Below are 21,597 nucleotides of genomic sequence, written 5' to 3'. Positions count from 1 at the left end.
GATTCAGTTCGTAAATATTTTGTTGAGGACTTTTGTTTCGATGTTATTCAAAGGTATTGGCCTGAAGTTTTCATTTTTTGTTGTGTCTCTGCCAGGTTTTGGTATCAGGATGATGCTAGCCTTATAGGATGAGCTGAAAAGGAGTCCCTCTTCTCAATTTTTTGGGAATAGTTTCTGTAGGAATTATATCACCTTTTCTTTGTACATCTGATAGAATTCAGCTGTGAATCCATCAGGTCGTGGGCTTTTTTTTTTTTTTTTTTGGTTGCTAGGCTATTTATTACTGATTCAATTTCAGAGCTGATTATTGGTCTATTCAGGGAGTCAATTTCTTCCTGGCTCAGTCTTGGGAGGGTGTATGTGTCTCGGAATTTATCCATCTCTTCTAAGTTTTCTAGTTTTTGTGCGTAAATGTGTTCATAGTAGTTTCTGATGGTTGTTTTCATTTCTGTGGGGTCAGTAGTAACATTACCTTCAAAATTCTAATTGTGTTTATTTGGAACTTCTGTTTTTTTTTTTTTCTTTATTAGTCTAGCTAGTGGCCTATTTTTTTTTTTTTCAAAAAACCAGCTCCTGGGTTCGTTGAACTTTTGATTTCTGAGACAAAGTCTTGCTCTTGTCACCCCAGGCTGGAGTGCAATGATACAATCTTGGCTCACTGCAATCTCTGTCTCCCAGCTTCAAGCAATTCTCCTGCCTCAGCCTACTGAATAGCTGGAATTACAGGTGCCTGCTACCACACCCGGCTAATTTTTGTATTTTTAGTAGAGATAGGGTTTCACCATGTTGGCCAGGCTGGTCTTGAACTCCTAACATCAGGTGACCCCCCCTGCCTCAGCCTCCCAAAGTACTGGAATTACAGGTGTGAGCCACCGTGCCTGGCCTGATTTTTATTTTTATTTCTCATCTTCTGCTAGCTTTGGGGCTGGTTTGTTCCTGCTTCTCTAATTCTTTCAGTTATGAAGTTAGGCTGTTAATGTGAGATCTTTCTAAGAGTTTGATGTGGGTATTCAGTGCTATGAATTTCCCTTTTAACACTGCCTTAGCTGTGTCCTAGAGATTCTAGTATGTTGTAATTTTTTGTCACAATTCATTTTTATTTACAGAAAATAAATACTTATTCCAGTCTCAAAGTTGCCATACTTGAAGTTGCTAATTTAAAAAATGAATTTTAAATAGTCACTTAATAATCCTGCTTTGACTAAGACAGTGAAATGTGGCTTAAAAAAAGTATTCAGCATCATTTGCTCATAGGTCTCTCAGAATTTGTTCTTAAAGTTTCTGGAACTTTTCTGTCTGTAAAGTACAGGAATTACCAAGCTACATGAGAAAGCTTCTCTGGGACAGGCAATGGGGAGTTAAGCAGTCATCATAAAGGAATCAATGTACATTGCATATGGTGGCTTGGACAACAAAACCATCCCTTCCCCTCTATGGTAGCTCAAGAGAGACATGCTTCTAAGCACTGAGGTATGAGGAGTCTCAGACTGTTATTTGCTGTTAGAATCGGTCTTACTGGCAATAACGGTAAATCTCTGGCATAGATGCTACTGGTCCTTAATGTCCTGTGATTTTAGTAAATTCAGTAAATAGTTTGGATCTACTTAAATTTATTCAGAAATGAAACATGTTTAATTACGTTCACTGGCAGAGTAAGGGTATATTGATTTAGCATTCTTATAAAATATGTATAATATGTAGGTAAATCATAAGTCTTAAATCATACTAAGAATACTACATTATTTAAACCAATATCTATTTTAATACTATGTTTATAATTAAAAACAGCTGATGAAACTAAATCCAAAGGTATGACAAATAAGACTCAGCTCTGTCTTGCTTAAAGAACTTTTAAAAAGCATGTGCGCATAAAGCCATTCAAGGAGAAGGAAGGAGGCCCCCTTCTCATCATTCTTACTGCAGAATTCCTATTAGGGCTGGGCCAGAAATTAGCACTACTAAATACTTTAGAAAAGTCCAGAGTGTTAAACAGTCTTTTATGCAAAAGAATGTCTTTCTGCATCAGTGAATAGTAGTACCGATCAGAATTTCCTAAAAACATAAAAACAAAGGCAAATCTGTACATTTGATCAGATGTCAAAGTAATGGGAGGTGGACTACTATGTCAACCTTAGCCAGAGCTCCTGCTGGCTTCTTCCTATATACTGTTCACCAATTTGAGTAAAGTGGACTTTGTGAGAGAATAGTGTTTGATGGCCAGGACCTCTTTTGGGCATTTCTTCTTAAGTGGAATATGCAATGGATAAGGGAGTAGGGGAGGTAATACAGTGAATCTACTCTTTCCAACTCAAAAGGACTTGATGAAGCCCAGGTATGCATTCAGGAAGCCCATGGGATCCTCTAGCTGTGGATCGTGGCTAATGTGGTCATCCAGAATTGACATCATGGACCGTGACAGCATTTTCCTGTACAGCTCGAAAAACTCTGGATATGGATTTACAGGATCCAGTGGCTCATAGATAAAATCAATGGGGTTAGTTTCAGAGGCAAGAGCTCCCACTCAGTGTCTTCTAAACTTCTCTGATTGATGATGTACTGTAAGAGATTGACAATGACTAAGTTCCCATCATTGTTGCAGCTGTGGGATGGGACTGCCCACATGTACCATCCCACAGCTCACTCTCAGAGGGCCAAGTACATGGCCCAAAGACTGGGGTGAGACATCGAGAATACAAAGAAGTTCATCAGCCACGTGAGGATGGGTGACAGCACACCTCCATCTTTGAGTATCTTTTGGAGAAGGAGTGGACAGTGAGTCTCAGGAAAGATACCTCCATTTGACAGATGGATACTCTTTATGGTAAGCCTACCAGATTGATTCTGCTTGTACTGGTAGAGGAGCTCCTGAGCAACAATATCTCCATAGTCATGAGACAAAAGGTTGGTCCTGTGGTTCTGGAGCCCCAGATGCCACAAAAGCACTTCCATAATGCTCGCCTGCTCAAATATGGAACAGTGATGTGGTTGTGGATTGTCACTGAAGCCAAAGCCTAAGAAATCAAGCACAAGAACTTGATGAAACCTCAAGGTCAGACCTTCCCAAATCTTGTACCAATCATAGCTGGATGTTGGAAGGCTGTGTAAAAGCACAGCTATCTCCAGACTTCCAACCACACCCACAGAGTCTTGGTAGAATATATGCAGTCCCTCGTAAGTGAAAAATTTGCCTGAAGACTTCCAAGAGTGAAGGGCCAGGGAGACCTGAGGGAGTGGGATCTGCAGGTACGCAGCAAGTAGGCACATGGCCAACAGCTCCACTTGGACCCACCACACCCTCCATTCTGATTCAGGTAAGACCTGGGCTGCAGGACTCCATGTTTGGTGGAACTGGTTGTGCATGATAGTATATTGTATTTTATATTGTATTTTTGTTCTCATTGTTTTCAAAGAACTTCCTGATTTCTGCCTTAATTTCATTATTTACCCAAAAGTCACTCAGGAGCATATTGTTTAATTTCCATGTAATTATTTGGTTTTGAGCAATTTTCATAGTCTCAACTTCTATTTTTATTGTGCTGTGGTCCTAGAGTGTGTTCGATATGATTTTGGTTCTTCTTACATTTGTTGAGGATTGTTTTATGTCCAATTATGTGGTTAATTTTAGAGTACATGCCATGTGGTGATGAGGAGAATGTATACTGTGTTGTTTTTGGGTGAAGAGTTCTGTAAAGGTCACAGCCAAGAGTACACCGAATAGGCAAAAACTAGCATCATTCTCCTTGAAAACCAGCACAAGACAAGGATGCCCTCTCTCATCACTTCTATTCAACATAGTATTGAAAGTCCTAGCCAGAGCAATCAGGCAAGAGAAAGAAATAAAGGGCATCCAAAAAGAAAGAGAGGAAGTCAAACTGTCTCTGTTTGCAAATGACATGATTTTCTATCTAGAAAACCCCATAGTCTCAGCCCAAAAGCTCCTCCAGCTGAAAAACAACTTCAGCAAAGTTACAGGATGCAAAATCAATGCGCAAAAATCACTAGCATCCCTATACACCAACAACAGCCAAACTGAGAGCCAAATCAGAAACCAATCTCATTCACAATTGCCACACACCCACAAAAATACCTAGGGATACAGCCAACCGGGGAGGTAAAAAATCTCTACAATGAGAATTATAAAAGATTTCTCAAAGAAATCAGAGAAGTCACAAACAAATGGAAAAACATCCCATGCTCATGTATAGAAAGAATCAATATCATTAAAACAGCTATACTGTCCAAAGCCATTTACAGATTCAATGCTATTCCTATCAAACTACCAGTGACATTCTTCACAGAACTATAAAAATTATTTTAGAATTCATATGAAACCAAAAAAAGCCTGAATACCCAAGGCAATCCTAATCAAAAGGAACAAAGCTGGAGGCATCAAGCTACCCACCTTCAAACTATACTACAATAACCAAAAGAGCATGGAATTGGTACACAAACAGGCACATAGACCAATGGAACAGAATAGAGAGCCCAGAAACAAGGCCGCACACGTAGGATCATCCTGTCTTCAACAAAGCTGACAAAAACAAGCAATGGGGAAAAGACTCCGTGTTCAATAAATGGTGCTGGAATAACTGGCTAGCCATATGCAGAAGATCGAAGCTGGAGCCATTCCTTAAACCATATACAAAAATCAACTCAAGATGGATTAAAGGCTGGGTGCAGTGGCTCATGCCTGTAATCCCAGCACTTTGGGAGGCTGAGGAGCGTGGATCACTTGTGGTCAGGAGTTCAAGACCAGTCTGGCCAACATGGTGAAACCCCGTCTACACTAAAAATACAAAAATTAGGTGGGCATGATAGCAGGTACCTGTAATCCCAGCTACTCAGGAGGCTGAGGTATGAGAATTGTTTGAGCCTGGGAGGTGGAAGGTGTAGGGAGCTGAAATAGCACCGCTGCACTCCAGCCTGGGAGGCAGAGTGAGACTCTATCTCAAAAAAATTTTTTTAAAAAAGATGGATTAAAGATTTAAATGTAAAACTCCAAATTATAAAAACCCTGGAAGATAATCTAGGCAATACTATCCTGGACATAGAAACAAAGATTTCATTTCAAATATAACAAAAGCAATGGCAACAAAAGCAAAAATTGAGAAGTAGGATCTGATTAAACTTAAGAGCTTCTATACTGCAAAAGGATATCAAGAGAGTAAAGAGACAACATGCAGAATGGGAGAAAATATTTCTAATCTATGCATCTGACAAAGGTCTAATATCCAGCATCGATAAAAATAAATTTACAAGAGAAAAACAAACAATTCCATTAAAAAGTGGGCAAAGGACATGAACAGACACTTCTCAAAATAAGACATATATGTAGCCAACAAACATATGAAATAAAGCTCAATATCACTGATCATTAGAGAAATGCAAATCAAAACCACGATGTGATACCATCTCACTCCAGTTAGAATGGCTATTATTAAAAAGTCAAAAAGTAACAGATTCTGGCAAGATTGTGGAGAAAAGGGAATACTTAAACATTGTTGGTAGGAGTGAAAATTAGTTCAATCACTGTGGAAAGCACTATAGTGATTCCTCAAAGGGCTAAAAGCAGAACTAGCATTCAACCAGCGATTCCATTACTGGGCATATACCCAGAGGAATATAAATCATTCTAAAATAAAGACACATGCCCAAGAATGTTCATTACAGCACTATTCACAATAGCAAAGAAATGGAATCAACCTAAATGCAACCAATGACAGATCCACTAAAGAAAACGTGGTACATATACACGATGGAATACTATGCAGCCATAAATAAGAATGAGATGATGCCTTTTGTGGGAACATGGATAGAGCTGGAGGCTGTTATCCTTAGCTAACTAACACAGGAACAGAAAACCAAATACCACATGTTCTCACTTATAAGTGGGAGCTAAATGGGAAGAACTTACGAACACAAAGCACAAAACAACAGACACAAGGGTCTACTTGAGCGGGGAGAGTGGAAAGAGGGAGAAGAGCAGAAAAAAGATAACTGTTGGGTACTAAGCTTAATACTTGGGTGATGAAATAATATGTACAACAAACCCTTGTGTCATGTGTTTACCTATTTAACAAACCTTCACATATATCTCCAAACTCAAAAGTTAAAAGAAATAAGTAAAATAACATTTATATATACTGAATTATTAAAAAAACCTCAATGAATACATAAATGAATACACTTTTTAAAAAATCAACGAACAGGTCAAGTTTTGCAACACAATTTTGTGGCAAAATTGAGAGCTCCTTGTTTATACAAGTCACATCATTTCTTCATTTGTCAGATGGACAGCTAGCCTCTATGGCATCAGTACCCTTTGTTTTTATCTTAATATTTCCTCTAGTTCATGTTCTCAGTGTTTCAGTTTTTTTCTCCTTAAATCCAACAATGCAGATTTCCACATTCACCTAGAGTTTTCATCAAGAAGTTACTTCTTGTGAATAAAAATGGAAAAATATCTTTTATGTCTTTATGGACAACTTTAACAGTTCAACTTACTTATGTTTATTGTGACTGAGTGAAACAATAAACTGACAAACACCAGCTGAGAGTGAATCACTGAGACCAAGTCTCCAACTTTCAGAAATTCTCAATCCATCCCAACTTAATATTTCTCAGGGAAAATAATTTACTGGCATTGTCTAGTAATTTCATATGTTTAACTCCCCGGAGTGCAAAGGAAAATAATTAATGTCTGTCTCTGGAAATTAGAAGGAATGGGATAGCTAATATGCAGGAGTTTGCCAAGACCAAAAACATGTTCCACAAAACTTGGCAAAGGAATCAAAGTTGGCAAAGAAATCAAAACATTCTTACTATGCAGGTTAGGATCATGCTGAATTCATGTCAACAAATCATAGTTCTCTAAGGTCTAGCTCAGCAAATTTATGTTGTTTAAGAAAGAAAAGCAGTGTGCTACAGAGGTCCAGTTATATTAAATGCTTTAAGTTTCGTGCAGCACATGGTGAACATTTGTCCTGGTATTTCAAAGTTGAACAATGTTTTTCAAGATTCTGATTCTAAAATATACATAAATCAAACAACCAGAGGAGGATACAATTCATTCTATTTTAAAATTTAACTCTTTTTTTGGAAGAAAAATAAAATCATTCAGTACAATTACTATAAGATGCTAGCCTTATTTATCATCAACATCATCATCAACAAATACTTGTTGACTATACGTTATGTGCTGGGCATTTTGCTAACCTCTGAAAACTCAAAAATATAATTTGTATCTACATTGCACCTGGTCTATACCTAAAAATGATAAAATATAGTTGAAAGAAAGGCAGCTAGCACTTGTCTATTAAGTCAGAGAGTCATGCAGTCATTCTGTCATCATTCATTCATTTTATAGTTCCTCCTATTTGCCAACCACTCTATACAGTGCTGGACACGTAGAAGTAAACAAAACAGATATGGTCTTAGCTTTCCCGGTGCTAGATATTCTACTATATATTGTGTAAATATTAACTCACTCACTTTATTTAAGACTCAAGGTTATAACTATGAAGAAACCAGAAAACTGAGGCTTAAAGGAATGTTGCCTAAATAATGAATATATATAAATTCAGATGTATCCTATTTCTTTTATTTAGGGTTTCAAGTAATAATGAGAAAATAAAAGCAATGTGAGAAGAAAGGAAATTTATCTAACACTGTGGACCGGATAACATAGCAGCTATACATTTACTAAAGCAGCTAAAAAAGCTGAATATTCTGTTCCCCACCCTGCCACCCTAGCAGCTAGAAGTGACCAGATGACACACACCTTTATTTATTTATTTATTTTTTGAGATGGAGTCTCGCTCTGTCGCCCAGGCAGGAGTGCAGTGGCGCGATCTCGGCTCACTGCAAGCTCCGCCTCCTGGGTTCACGCCATTCTCCTGCTTCAGCCTCCCGAGTAGCTGGGACCACAGGTGCCCGCCACCGTGCCTGGCTAATTTTTTTTGTAATTTTAGTAGAGACGGGGTTTCACCATGTTAGCCAGGATGGTCTCGATGTCCTGACCTCATGATCCGCCCTCCTCAGCCTCCCAAAGTGCTGGGATTACAGGCGTGAGCCGCTGCGCCTGGCTGACACACTCCTTCCTAATAAAATACAGCAGAAGTCTGGAAAGGATCTCTGACAGTGTTCTGCGCTTACAATGAATAGAACAGGAGCAGTACATAAAGCTATTTTCCCTCCATCCTTCCCTGGACACAGATGAAGGCAGAGCAGTCCCTATGTCATAAACAGAAAACTAAGATATTAAAGATAGAAAGCCCCTAGATGACATCATCAATCCCCTGCATCAGGCTTGTTCTACCTATCCTTCTACTTTTTTTCATGAAATTTTATAAAAGAGGAAGAAAGAAAACTTATTTGAAATACATGTTTACTCCTCCATAATCTATTGTTGTGCAACTTATAGTCCCAAAACTTAATGACTTTAGTTGCCATTAATTAACACATGACCAGCAATTTGGGCTGAGTTCAGCTGGTGGTTCTTCTGCTTGTCTTGACTTGGTTCGTTCATATGGCTTTCCTCAACTGGCAGTTCAACTGAGGCTTGATGGTACAAAATGACCCTACCTTCTTGTCTGGAGGTTAGTGGTAGCTGTCATTTGGGATATGTGTCTTCAACATTTTAGCCTGGGCTTCTTCATTCTTCACATGGTGCCAATGCTACAAGAGATCTGGTCACAATACACCAGTCCTATTTGAGCCTTTGCTTGTGTCATATTTGTTAATGTCTTATTGACTAAAGCAAGTCATAAGGCCAAGTTTGGAGTAAACACAGGAGTGAGCTACACAAGCATGTGAAGACAGGGAGGTGTGACATATTGGGAACAATTACTCTAATAACCTACCACTTATATTAATGTTATTTACCTCCTTCTCTTTAACCAATTTTTATGTCCTACATAACAAATGAGTGCAAATTCTGAAAGTACTCTATCTCAAATATGACCTATCTTCTTTATTCTGAATTATCTTTTGATATTTCAAATTTTATTTTCTCATATGTCTATGGACTAGATCATATACATATATTTTACTATTTGATAATGTGGCTAAGATATGTAAAATAAAGAGCAAATCCTATTGTCTGCAGAGTTACTGATCACTGAAGACCTCTTCACTCTGTAGGCAGTTTCGAGCTGCTTGCAGATAGCGTCTCATTATAGATAGCTGAGATAGAATAACAATGGACAACAGCAGGTAAAACTGCCCAAGGATTTGGAGGTCAGATACAAATTGTAGTAAGTGGGTCAAGACATGTAAGCAATTGCTTAATAGCACTGTCTCTATTGCATTAATAACGGGTAAAAATTAATCCTGTTACATAAATATAAACAATTTGTATTGTAGTATCATTATTTAATTGTGTACTTTAAAGGGGATAAATGAAACATCATATGTACATTTAACTAACAGAAATTCTACATTCTGGGACACATTTAAAAAATATATCAGTGACTTGTTCAGTCATCATTCACTCATTGAGTGTGTGACTCAGAGTCAGGTAAGTCAAAAGATACAAATCTTCCATGGCTTAGCTCATGCTGGGGTGAAAGTGACATTCAGAGCATGAAGGTCTTGAAATTAAAGAGGATTTTTTTAAAAGAGGAAATATGTTGGGGTGAGATTTTTTTCACTTACACACTAACTTTAGGATGCCTGTGTAAAATGTAATTCCAATGTGAAAACATGTACAGAATTATAGTTATCACCAAAGTGTTCTAAAATTCCACTGGATTTTATTTATAACAAAAGCCATTTTTCCCTAAATATTTCACATGATTCTCTGTAAACAGATATTTTAGCAGCCAGGATGTTGTTAGTGCCATTACTACCATTAACTTTACTTTCAAGCCAAACAAATTTATTTTGTGAGGAGTAAGAAGGGGTAATTAAAGATGAACATGGAGAAAGCATCTTACTGTGAACCCTTTTCCTAGCATTCAATTAAAAACACTGGAAATGCAGGAAAAAAAATCCCCATACAACTCCTTAATAATATGAAAAGAGACATACTACATTTGTCTCACACAAATGCTAATTTTTAGCCCCTGTGGCAAGGTCTGTGATTGGCTCCACATGTTTCTACAGTAAGAGACATATTAAGATTCTTATGGTTCCATTTCTTTTACCCAACTTGTCTTCCTCCCAGCCTCTAGCTGTGCATCTTCTAAATTCTCTGGCCTCCAAGAAGAAGTACAAGAGGTGGTTCAGTTTCTCAGCTATAATTTCCTTCTCTTTCTCTCTAAAACCAATAACATGGTCAGCTTTCCAGACATTCTAGGGTAAAAAGAGACTTTAAGTTTGTTTTTGAGAGTATTTAAATTGGCCAGGGAGTCACTTTTGAATGTGTGCTAATATTCAGACTGACTTTCTAAATAACTTCTTTTCAAAGTCTGACAAGCAGATATTAATGATTGCCTCTCAGTCCGAAAATTCCAAGTTAATAATTTTACCATTTAAGAATTTATATGGAATCACAGTAAACAAAATTAAAAATGCCTGGGAAGTTAACGGAAAGTATTTTTCAAAATGGCTCTAATTTCCATCAATAGAGTATAACCACTGGTCAGATGAAAAATCACTTCCCAATACAATGTATGGGCAAATATCATTTTTCCAGGACAATCTGTTTTCTTCAAATCATTTATCAAAAAGATACTGAAATTCACACATCTGCCTATTCAACATTAGAGGAAAATTATATTTTGTTTAATGCCATATGTAAGCATGATAAAGTTTGAATAATGAAAGATAAAGCAAAAGACCCGAAGAAAAATCTCTATCACAGGGATGACTAATTTCATTACTCTTATTTCTATTTACAAAGTATTTTCAGAAGAAAGGAGAAGCTGTTGAAACTGCTGTAAACTTTTTAAAAAGAAACATTAAGGGAATATAATACGGCTGTTCCCAAAGCAAGAAAAATATCTTCCCCTGAAGAACAAGAAACAAAATTTTCTTTTTAATTTTTTATCTAATAGAACTTGGTTGAATTAACTCAAACTTTAGGTGCCCCTGCCTGAAAACTGAGCAATTGGTAAATAAGTCTAATGGAGACTTAGGAAATCTGTGCCAGAAATAAGATGCTCAACTCATCTAAGATTGTGTAAGAGCACATTTTTTAAAAAGTTCTTGGCAAATTGAAATGACATGAAGAGATGGTGAGACTTTCTACACTACTCTGGATGAAATACAAAATTAAAGGAGAGACAAATTCCATTCAGTTACAGAGAATAGGGATATAAGGACTTTCCTTTTAACTCACATTTTTGTTTCTCATACAATGATGAAAAGTACAAATTATTGCCTAGGTTTGGCATGACATTCAAATCAATGTGAACTATTTCCCATGTTCAAACCCCACAAAAATGTTTAGCTTCTGACCATAAACTTGTGCAGGTCCTGCCGGCTAATTTTTGTAAGGATACAGAGAATGGGTTTTGTGAGTGTATGATTTCATTTAATTGATCTATTTTAATTGATATGTAACATCTGTACATATTTTCCCTATACATGTGATAATTTGATACATCTGTATAATCAAATTGGGGTAGTTAGGGCATCCATCACCTTAAATATTTATCTTTTCTTTATGCTAGGAACATTTGATTATTCTCTTCCAGCTATTTTTAAATGTCCAATAGATTAATGTTAACTATAGTCACCCTATTGATCTATCAAATGTTATTTATAATAAAGCTTGGTAATGGAAGGATATTACAAATGCATTACTTTCTACAAAGTACTAATTGAATGTATTATAGATTATGAAAACTCTATACATACAGTTATTTTGATTGCCTGTATATAATCAATATTCCTCTCTCTCTCCCTCAAATTCATGTTAATACACATTGAACAAACATATACATATCTACACATACACTTTTTTTCTTCTCACAATATCAGATGAATTTAAGTCTTCTTACTTAATTACACTTGATTCCCTGAAGCATGGAAAATATGGCAATGGTGCATAGGACCAACAGGTTTCATCTCACCTGCTAATTCTCTGTCATCGATAGTGCTGTCTGGAGCAAGAAGATGAGAAGGATTTGTAGGTCAGCAAAAAGGAGTACAATAATCAATTGGTAATGGCTTCTATGGTAAGGCATGAGTAGCTAGATATTTACTATTCATTTTAGATGATCTCCCTCTCAATGTTCTTTGCTATAAGACACACAGAAATCCAGATTTCAGAAGAAAAACTGTCAACTAACCAAAAGTAACAGGAGTTGGGTCTCTGGGGGTGTTCAGTGTTTTATGTTAAGAAGTGGAGATATATGGGAAAGCAGGAATGTCCCATCAAGACAATTCAAACAGTAGCTGCATCATTCAGTTAAATGTTTATTAGCTCAATTCATCACAGTTAAACCTTTTAGACGGGGCACAGTTAGTTAGCACTGGCAAGTCCATTGTGATCACTGGAAGCAAGTGAGCAAGAGGGGGTCAATACCCACAAAGAAGCACACTTTTCTTTTCTACAGATAATGAATCTAAGAACCATCTCTACGGCTGACAGGCATGGTAGCATTCAAAAGAAGCAATTCTAACCAGGGGTTAGGCATGGTCATCAGAGCTCCTTACATTTCCTACAGAGCCGACACTCTCACTAAAGAGCTTAACTTCAGGGTTACAAGCTCTTACTCAATCCTAAAAATCGTCTTCCATAAAAAGGAGAAATAGGGACCCTCTACTACTTTGTCTTGTTTCTCTAGTACTTTGTAGGGTTCTCCATATAGAAGGTTGACAGCCTTTTATGGCTTTCTTTGGAGGCCACCTGTGTCGAGAAACTCTTACAGAAAGTTAACTATCTATGCTGTTCCTTGAAGGGAAAGGAATGACAGCTAGAAAATAAGGTATGTAAAATTTCAAACTCCATAAGCTGTTAACAAGTTGTAAGTTTTGTTGTTGACATTTAGGAAAGTTACAGACTGGTAATAACTTTGTTTTGAATCTCAAAGCTATTAAATATTGCCATATCAAGAAACTAAGTTGTAGCAGCAGTGAGTGGATACTTTAGATATGAAATTCTAATCCTCATAATAAAAATAACCTGGACAGAATAAAGGGGGTTGGGAATTCAAACTCTGTTTAACATTCCTTATAGTTGCTACACAGGTTTGTACAGTGGTGGCATGCTTACTGTACTTAGCTTAAAATAGATAAAATATATTTGAAGAGGACAATGGTTATAAAGTATCCAACTTCAGTGTTTGGCCTATAGTGAGTATTCAATAAATAACAGCCACTATTATTTTCCTAAATTTTGTACAAGGGCAGAAGTTAAACCGGATATTCATAGCACTGCCTAAATGAGAGCTGCCCAGTGAGCTATTTTATTCCTCAACCAGGTTCTGATGTCATACAAATTTATGCCAGAAATCAAGTTCAGTTCCTGTGACATAATCTAGCCTTTTAAGTTTTTTGTTTGTTTGTGCTTGGTTTGGTTGTATTTTTTAGATTATCTTATTCTTTTTACGTCTGTACCTAGAATAATTTTCCCTTCACTTTGTGAACTCCTTGTCCACCATTAAGAACTAAAAGCTAGACCTTGCTTCCTCCCAAAAGCCTTTTCTTTATTCTTTTCTTGCCAACATGGAGGGAAGGTACCCCTGCTTTTTCATATTGTCTTGGCCACATCTTTACCCATCATAATTAGTCAACTGTGATATAATCCTTTGTTTTACTATATCCTCCCTATATTCTGTGTTGCTTAAGGGCAAGGACCTTAAATTTATATCCATAATGTCAGACATGTCAATTTCCTTTTAAGCAATATAATAATATTTCTATTTGAGTTGGAATTTTCCTGAACATTTGCTCAACATCTTTATCAAGATAAAGAATAAAAGATGAAATTCTGAGCATTTAATACCTGGCAAGCACCATGCTAAGGACCTTATTTGCAAGATCTCATTAAACTCCATCAAAAAGCCTACAGAAAAGACTGTATCTTAATCACTATTTTAAGGAAGGAGAAATTGAGTCTTGGACAGCAAAGGTAGCTGGCTAAAGAAGCAAACTCAGTAAATGGCAGAGTCATCGTTTACACCTATGTGTTCTGACCCCAAAGTCATACATTTAACCACTAAGTCATATTGCCTTCTATAAACTGTTCTATTTGCAACTCAAATCCTGTTTAAGGTCAACCATAGTGTGTATTAAAATACAAGCCTATACACATACACCACCACACACCTCCATGCATATCACATGCTAAAAAATAAGACAATACATAATAATAACACTAAAGATTACATGCAAAAAGTCTTTCAGGCAAGCATGACAGTTTCAGGACTTCTGAATTCTGTAGGCATCTCAAAATCTGAAGTAAGGTGAAAGATGATAATTGAGAAGGTTTCTGATGATGCTAACTTACCCTGATTTGATGGGAGGGGAAATCAACACACAGATAATCTAAAGGAACTCCAGATGGACTCCACCGGAGTGAATGAAGAGGCAGATTGATGGCAGATGAAAATTAACTCCGGAAAGAATGAAATAAAGTGTGGGTAAAACATCAGATCAGCTTTCCAGTGCAGCATTCTGGATTGTCTTTTAACCTCAGTATAAAAAGTCGGTTCATAGTATTTCACTGTCACAGGAGCCTAGTGTGAATTTAAGAGAGTAAATATTACAGAAGGATAACTTTCCCCATGTAACCTGCATCTGTCAACAGCTGGACTGTAAACTGACCAAATGTTCTATGGAGAAAATAGTTTGGAATTATTTTGGAGTTACTTTGATGATGTTCTTCACTGTGAAAAACCAATTTTCAAAAAGCAAACAGGATGCTTAGCAGAATGCGAAAAAGGACAGATCCTAACACCATGCTGAAGCATTATATTTGATTTTAATGTGTGTGCCTTAAAGCCAGAACTGAAACAGTCCTGGAGTGAAAGTAAATAATCTTTTCCTATATAAAGAGCACTATCTGGACCAGAATCCAAGGACTTTAAAGAAGTACAGTGTGACATGTAGTCATGCATTTAGATTATATGAGATGAAAAAAAGTTACAATTGTCATTTCTGCTAATGGAAGCCACTGAGAAGTACTATTTTAATATTACCATGTACCACAGGGCAGGGGTAGCGAAGTTATGTTTCTATCTTGTGTCTATACAATTTTACAAAGCAAAAATTGGAGTCACAAGGAAGTAATGACAAAATAGTATACAAAAGGAAATTTTTCATCTCTGCAGGATATGATCAGCTTGGGGCAATCAATGTCAATGAAGGTCAGGATACCAAATACTGTGGCTGGAGTTGTAAAGAAGCTGACTAATTTTCAGATCAACGATAACAATGACAATAGAATACCTAAGTGAGTAGTGCTCAAACCCAAACTCAAGATACAGGAAAATATCATATCTTAAGCAATATGTTATCATTAACATCATATTCATATTATATTCATATTATAACATATTATATGATGTTAATGATAATATCATATATTAAATAATATTATTTGTGATATGATGCTATTTGTTCCTATCTTGAGTTTGGTTTTGATCTTAAAAATACTTGTTTTAGCCTCCATTGATTGTTCTTAAACCGGAAATCTGAGCTATGGGCATTAGAAACCAAGCACAGTCTCACCCTGCCTGTATTAACAGTTTGTTTATTTGTTTGTTTGTTTTTTGAGATGGAGTCTCACTCTCTGGAGGGCAGTGGCATGATCCTCATTCACTGTAACCTCTGCCTCCTGGGTTCAAGTGATTCTCCTGTCTCAGCCTCCCAAGAAGCTGGGACTACAGGCATGCAGCATCATGCCTGGCTAATTTTTGTATTTTTAGTAAGGATGGGGTTTCACTGTATTGGTCAGGCTAGTCTTGAATTCCAGATCCCATGATCTGCCCGCCTCGCCCTCCCGAAGTGTCATTAACATCTTTAAAGGCAGATTATTTCAATTTAAGCATCAGAGAAATGACAGAGCATGGGACGTATCCATTTTCCTACTAATGTAAAGATGGTCTTTCCTTATTGTTGACAGACTTCTGTCAAGAATGGTCTTTCTTACTAGTAAAAATTTCATAATAGTTAAAGCCATTTAGGCTATGAACGTTTCAGAAGTAGTTAAGAATTCAAAGAGACTTATTTAAGAAAATAATATGGGGCTCATTTTATTTTTCACTACATATCAATTACTGATAAAACAATTTTATCAGTAATTATTTCTCTTTGGAATCATAATTTTAATATATACATGCAAATTTTAATACCCATGGAAAAGCGCTATTTGCTTTTTCTGCTTTTTCTAGATCTGAGTTTTGATATTGAAAGAAAGCTACAGAGAAAAGTAGTTACGGTAGACAGAATAATGTTCCCACCCACCCAAAGATATCTATGACCTAATTTGTGGGTGGATTACCTTCAGTTGCAAAGGGGACTTTGTTGATATGATTACGTAAAAAGTCATGAGAGGGGAAGATCCTCTTAGATTATGTTAGTGCGTCTTATATAATCACAAGGGTCCTGATAAGAGAGAGGCAGAGGTTTCAGAGTCACAGGAGGACATATGACAAAAGCAGAGGTAAGACAAACACACACACACAGAGAAAGAGATTTGAAGAGGCTGTGCTGCCTACTTTAAAGCTAGATTAAACAATCATGAGGTCAAGAAATGGAGGTGTCCTCTAGAAGATGGAAAAATGCAAGGAAATGAATTCTCCCTTAGAGCCTCCAGAAGGAATACAGCCCTGCCATCATTTTGAATTTAGGATTTCTGACCTCTAGAAAGGTAAGATAATAAATTTATGTTGTTTCAAGCCATCAAGTTTGTCGCAAATTTTACAGCAACATTAGTAAATAAATACAAACTATGGCACTGGCAGTGAGGTGCTTCTGTAAAAAACAAATAAAAACACAGAAGTGTCTTTGGAATTGGGCAATAGGAAAAAACTGAAAGAATTTTGGGGACAAAGACTGAAAAGTTTAGATTTCCTTAGACTTTTAGTGAAAATGTAGACAACTCTTCTAGTGAAAACCTAGATGATAGTGAGGAACATGGTAGAAAAATCTGTATTTTCTTACAGGATATTTAAATCATTGTAAATGAACTCTTGGTAGAAATGCAAACTTTAAAAGTATCACTGATAAGGGTCCAGAAGAAAAGAAGGAACATGTCATTGGAAACCGAAAGAAAGGGGATCCTTGTTACATAGTGGCAGAAAGCTTAGTTGAATTGTGTCCTACCAATACATGGAAAGCAGAACAGGTAACAATAACTTTGGATATTTACCTGAAGAGATTTCCAAGAAAAGTGTTGAAAGTATGGCCTTGTTTCTGATTGCTGTTTATAGTAAAATATGAGGAAAGAGACACATTGAGGGAAGAACTCTTAAGCAAAACCAGCACTACATAATTTTGGAAATTCTCAGTAGATCCAGATTTCAAAGGATGCATGATTTTAGGACTTCTGAACTCCAGAACTGTAAAATAATAGAAGTGTGTTGTTTTATGCCATTAAATTGGCAGTAGTTTGTTATATCACCAAATGTAAACTAACACAGGGGTTAAAATAAGGAGCCCTGGGTAAATGTAGAATGTAGTTATTTGAAAGGAAAACCTCTGAGAATTAGGATTAAGTTGATGAATCTCTTTGAGACTAACAGTCACTTACTCCTTCACTTGTATAAGGGAAGATTAAATGTTATCTATAGTGCACATAATAGTTAACAAACCACCCTAAAATTTGGTGATTTAAACACCATGATGTATTAGTTTCTGTAAGTCTAAGCATCTCCTGGGAATTTTTGATGTGCTCACTCTTGCTTGGCAGTCAGCTGCAGACTGGTTGGATTCTAGTTGATCTAGTATGGCCTCAGCTGGGATGAGCTGTCTCTTTTCCACTTGGCATCTGCTCTTCTAGCAAGCTAGCCTGGCTTGTTCTCAAGAAAGTGGCAGTATTCCAGGAGAGAAAATAGACACATGCATGGTTTCTTGAGTCCTAGACTCTGAAGTAGTGTACTATTACTTTTACCTACCAAAGCAAGTCTCACAGCCAGTCCAGGGCCAGGAGAGACTCCATATCTTAAAGGGAAGAGCTGGAAAGCTCCATTGAAGGCATGGTTACTGAAATGAGTGGAAAAAATGGCAATATATTTGCATGAATCTACTGCTATGCTCAAGACAAAAACAATGATAATAACTCCTAAAATAGAAGTTAGGTCCAGGAACCTACAAAACATCAAAGTCCTTCAACTAATACTATAAACCCAGAGAAAAAGGGAGAGAAAAAGGTAGGAAAAAAAAAGAGTAAGAGATTGATTCAGTGATAAATTCAGTGATTTTTTTTTTTTTTGAGATAGAGTCTAACTCTGCCACCCATACCATCTTAGTTTACTGCAACCTCCACCTCCCGTGTTCAAGTGATTCTTGTGCCTCAGCCTCCTGAGTAACTGAGATTACAGGTGTGTACCACCATGCCCAGCTACTTTTTGTATTTTTAGTACAGATGGGGTTTTGCCATATTGGCAAGGCTGGTCTCAAACTCCTGACCACAAGTGATCCTCCCACCTTGGCCATCCCAAAGTGCTGGGATTACGGATGTGATCCACTCTACCCAGACTGATTCAGTGATTGATTCATTGTAGAGCAGGAATGACAGACTACAAAGCTTGAGTGTTGGCCTCAATCACTTCTGGGAAAATAATGAAATTAAGGCAGAAATCAAGAAATTCTTTGAAACTAGTGAGAACAAAGACACAACATACCAGAATCTCTGGGACACAGCTAAAGCAGTATTAAGAGGAAAGTTTATAGCACTAAATGCCCACATCAAAAAGTTAGAAAGATCTCGAATTAACACTCTAACATCACAATTAGAGAAACAAGAGCAAACCAACCCCAAAGCTAGTAGAAGACAAGAAATAATCAAAATCACAGTTGAAGCGTAGGAAATTAAGATGCAAAAAACATAGAAAAGATCAACAAATCCATGAGTTTGTTCTTTGAAGGAAATAATAAGATAGACTGCTAGCTAGACTAATAAAGACAAAAAGAGAGAAGATATAAACACAATCAGAAACGACAAAGGGGACGTTACCACTGACTCAACAGAAATATAAAAAACTTCAGAGACTACTATGAACACCTCTATGCACAGAAGTGAGAAAACCTAGAAAAAAGTGGAAACATACAACCTCCTAAGATTAAACCAGAAAGAAATTGAATTCCTGAACAGACCAGTAATGAGGTCTGCAACTGAATCAGTAATAAAAAGCTTACTAAGCAGAAAAAGCCCAGGACCAGCCAGATTCACAGCCAAATTCTACCAGTTGTATAAAAAAGAGCTGGTACCTTTCCTGCTGAAACTAATCCAAAAATTGAGGAGGAAGTACTCCTCACTAACTCATCCTATGAGGGCAGCATAATCCTGATACCAAAACCTAGCAGAGACACAACAAAAACAAAAAACCTCAGGCCTATACCTTTGACTAACATAGTTGCAAAAATCCTCAACAAAATACCAACAAACTGAATCCAGCTGCACATCAAAAAGCTAGTCCACTATATTCAAGTAGGCTTTATTCCTGGGAGGCAAGGTTGCTTTAACATATGCAAATCAATAAATGTGATTCAACATATAAATAGAACTAAAACCAAAAACCACATGATTATCTCAATAGATGCAGAAAAGACTTTCAATAAAATTCAACATTACTTCATGTTAAATACCCCCAACAAACTAGGCATTGAAGGAACACATGTCAAAATATAATAAAAGAGCCATCTATGAAAAACCCACAGTCAACATCATACTGAATAGGCAAAAAACGGAAGAATTCCCCTTGAAAAATGGGATAAAAAAGGATGCCATCTCTCAACACTCCTTGTCGATATAGTACTGAAATCCCAGAGCAATCAGGCAAGAGAAAAAAATAAAAGGCATCAAATGGAAGAAAGAAAGTGAAACTATTCCTGTTTACAGATGATTCAATAACTAGAAAACCCCAGTCTTTGCTCCAAGCTGCTTAATCTGATACACAACTTCAAAGTTTCATGATAAAAAATCAAAATACAAAAAACAGTAGCATTCCAGTATATCAATAACATCCAAGCTGAGAGCCAAATCAAGAATGCAATTCCAATTATAATTGCCAGAAAAATAAAATATCTAGGACAACAGCTAACCAGGGAGGTGAAAGATCTCTGCAATGAATTACAAAACACTGCTCAAAGAAATCAGAGAGGACATCAACAAATGAAAAGGCATTACATATTCAGTGCTCTTCCTATCAAAGTACCAATAACATTCTTCACATAACAAGAAAAAACTATTTTAAAATTTATGTTGAACCAAAAAAAGAGTGCAAATAGCCAAGGCAATCTTAAGCTAAAAAAAACAAAGCTGGAGGCATCATGTTACCTAACTGCAAACTATATTACAGGGTTACAGTAACAAAAACGGCATGGTACTGGTACAAAAACAGACACATAGCCCATTGGAATTGAATAAAGAGTGCAGAAATAATGCCACACACCTACAACCATCTGATCTTCAACAAAATTGACTAAAGCAATGGAGAAAGGATTCCCTATTCAACAAATGGTGCTGGGATAAATGGCTAGCCATATGTGGAAGAATGAAACTGGACCCATTCTTTACACCATATACAAAAATCAACTCGGGATGCATTAAAAATGTCAGTGTAAAACCTAAAACTATAAAAACTCTGGAAGATAACCAAGGCAATACTATTCTGGACATAGGCACTGGCAACGATTTCATAACAAAGATGTCAAAAGCATTTGAAACAAAAATATAAAATTGATAAATAGAATAAGCTAAAGAGCTTCTGCACAGCAAAATAAGCTATCAACGGAGTAAAGAGACAACCTGTAGAATGGAAGAAAATATTTGCAAACTATGCATCTAACCAAGGTCTAATATCCAGAATCTATAAGGCACTTAAACAAACTTATAAGCAAAAAACAACTCCATTAAAAAGTGGGCAAAGGATACGAACAGACACTTTTCAAAAGGCATAGACAAGGCAAACAAGTATACAAAAAAAGTTCCACATTGCTAATCATTAGAGAATTGCAAATCTAAACCACAATGATATATTATCTCATACCAGTCAGAATGGCCATTATTAAAAAGTCAAAAAATAACAGATGCTGACGAGGTCTTGGAGAAAAGGAAGTGCTTATACACTGCTGGTGGGAATGTAAATTAGTTCAGTCTTTCTGGAAAGCAGTTTGGCAATTTCTCCAAAAACTTAGAATTACCATTCAACCCAGCAATCCCGTTATTGAGTATATACCCAAAGGAATCTAAATCATTCTATGGTAAATATATATGCATGCTTATGTTCACTGTAGCACTGTTCCCAATAGCAAAGACAAAGAATCAATAGAATTGCCCCAAATGTCCATCAACAGTAGACTGGACCAAGAAAATGTAGCACATATACACCATGGAATACTATGCAGCCACTACAAAAAATGAGATCATGTGCTTTGCAGCAACCTGGATGTAACTGCAGGCCATTACCCTAAGCAAACACGGGAACAGAAAAAATTTTAAAAACTGGAGTGTTACTCCTATACTGACTGGGAATCAGTCAC

At 36.7% G+C, this 21,597-nt stretch overlaps 1 protein-coding gene and 1 pseudogene across 5 annotated transcripts in view; both read right to left on the bottom strand.

The window, feature by feature from the left end:
• The window catches only part of RBMS3 (RNA binding motif single stranded interacting protein 3), a 1,476,433-nt gene that overhangs the window by 956,860 nt on the left and 497,976 nt on the right, over positions 1-21,597 (bottom strand). The window lies entirely within an intron of this gene.
• LOC100973125 (mesoderm-specific transcript homolog protein-like) lies at positions 2,078-3,360 on the bottom strand (annotated as a pseudogene).

The sequence above is a fragment of the Pan paniscus genome, chromosome 2, assembly GCF_029289425.2.
Source record: "Pan paniscus chromosome 2, NHGRI_mPanPan1-v2.0_pri, whole genome shotgun sequence".
Classification (NCBI taxonomy): Eukaryota; Metazoa; Chordata; class Mammalia; order Primates; family Hominidae; genus Pan; species Pan paniscus.
Note: the sequence above shows the minus strand (reverse complement) of the source record. Positions and strands in the feature narration are given on the sequence as shown.